The sequence below is a fragment of the Orycteropus afer genome, unplaced genomic scaffold (genome assembly GCF_000298275.1).
Source record: "Orycteropus afer afer isolate SDZICR_OR568_19922 unplaced genomic scaffold, OryAfe1.0 scaffold00189, whole genome shotgun sequence".
In the NCBI taxonomy this organism is placed as follows: domain Eukaryota; kingdom Metazoa; phylum Chordata; class Mammalia; order Tubulidentata; family Orycteropodidae; genus Orycteropus; species Orycteropus afer.
Genome location: NW_006921776.1, coordinates 2,470,329 through 2,472,732, shown reverse-complemented (window position 1 = coordinate 2,472,732; position 2,404 = coordinate 2,470,329).

Genomic DNA, 2,404 nt, shown 5'->3' with positions numbered 1-2,404 from the left:
GTTTTTTTGTTGTTGTTGTTTGTTTTTCCTTTAATGTAGAGAGAAAAATTTTATGAACTCATCATCTGGTTTCAATAATTATCTTATTTATGGCCAGTCTTGTTTTATCCAAATCTCTGTATTCTCCCTAATCTTATGGATGATTTTGAAGCAAATTTCCCATATCATGTATTTTAACTATAAATATTTCAGAATTTAGCTCTAAGAGATATGGACCCTTTGTGAAAATATAACCCTGATACCTTTACCACACCTATAAAAATAAACAAGAATTACTTAAAATATCAAATATCCTGAACAGATGTTTTAACCCAGGTCATATGATGCCAGAATGGTGTTTTAACCAATGAGCTGTCATAATGAAAGTACAGCTTTAATATCTTATAGTCACTTGGTGCTTGGAACAAATATGAACCTGGAGTTTCATAACAGAATATTATGAGCAAGTGTTATCTTCAAGAAAAACAAGGTCAACATGTCATTTTATTGATAAGTTAGGTTATAATGATAAATTTAAATAATTGTGTACTCTGAGTCTTGACTTCCATGCTGCTTTATTTACCATTTGTCTGCCTTATTAGATTCAAATAGTTTCATTTAACATTATTTCACTTTCCAAGTGATCTATTCAGGTCTCTTTCTTGGCTGCCTTTTGAAGTTTCATGCTTCTCCCTAGCTTATTGATCTTGAAGCATGCATTTACAGTATTTCATTTTACTCTTGGAATTAGATTACTCCTAGGCCTCTTTAGCCTGTGGCATAGCAGTTAAAAGTATTTGGCTACTAACCAAAATGTTGGTGGTTCAAGCCTCCAGCCACTCCGAGGGAGAAAGATGAGGCAGTCTGCTTCTGTAAAGATTTACAGCCTTGGAAATCCTATGAGACAGTTCTATCCTGTCTTATAGTCAGTATGAGTTGGAATCAACTTGATGATAGTGGGTTTGGTTTTGGTTTTTAGTACTGTTTATCTTACACATGCTTAATAAAAAGGTAGTTACTTGTCTGGTAGTTGTGAAAAGTAACATTTTGCATTTTGAAAATTTATGTTCTCTGAATTTTGGTTTATATCCCAATTTACATATTCAGAAGTAGTATTAGCTTCTGAAAGATCAACAATGAAAACTAGGAAAATCTCAAACCTATGTAGCATTTTAAGACACGATAAATTATTTGTGAAGTCAAAGGGCAAGTATTTTTAGCCACATTTCAGAGCTACAGAAACTCAAGTTGACAGATACAAAGAGACTGACTAACTTCCTAGGTGACAGAACCTAAAGGTTCTGAAACCAAGGGCAGTGATTTTAAAACAGTGTTCTTCTTATTAAAAAAAATAAATAGAAAAAATTTTAAAAAAACCCTGAAAAATAATGGCAGTGATAATAAACACTAAAACACAATTTTAAAAAAGAGACAAATTGACCACAACCTTTAGATATGATTTAATTTTGCTATACAAAGAAATTCAGAAATTTCCTAGATTCAATAAAAATAAATATCCAGTTTCTATCAAAATTAACCAATGAGCTATATTTAGAGTGCCTTCTTTAAATAGGTAGACTTTCTATAAAATGATAGTTTCAGGCATCTAAATATTCTTGTCCAAAAATGTGATTAGCTTAACACACATATACTTGAAAGTCAATTCAGATCCTTTACAATCCAGAAGTTTAGATAAAGAAGGAGTTGTATAGTATTTGTATTTATGTAGTGAACAAGATAGTTAGTTATTGGATTATGTTCTAGCTAGGTAAATTAATGCCATATTGGGCACAAGTATTTCAATAGAAACTTCTTTTTCTAGGGACTCATGAGACGTAATCCATTGCTAATTGCTTTGATTACGATTTATGTAACCTCTAATTCCCCATGACCTATTCCAAGTCCGTTTTCAATTTAATAAACCAAAGTAGTAAAGTTTTCTCTGTGCTTGTGATAAGGGTTTCTAGGATGTCTTTATGAATTAAGACTTTTTTTTGTTCCAACTATGTTCCTTTATACTAAATGAGGTTGAAAAGTTGACACCTTTATCATAAACCTTGCCATCTATTTGCATAATTATGCTTTGAAATATGTGTATGTCTTGCAGCATTTGAAACTTTAAATGCTTTTAAATTTTTTTTTTTTTGCCTTTGTTTTTTAATCACTTTCCTATTGTCTTCCTAAAGATCTAGTGCTGAACAGATCATAGTTCAAAAGATTACCAGGAATAGCAGGGATGAGATCTATTCTCGTGACTAAAACAACTGAAAAACAGGGGGATAACTATTAAAAAAGAAGATTTAAGTCACTGGAATCAGGCAAAAATTAAAAAAAAAAAAAAAAAAGACAATTCTGAGAAATAGCAAACAAATGAGGTGAGTCTTATGATTGTTCCAGCTTGCTGCCTGTGGAAAATTCCTAGACT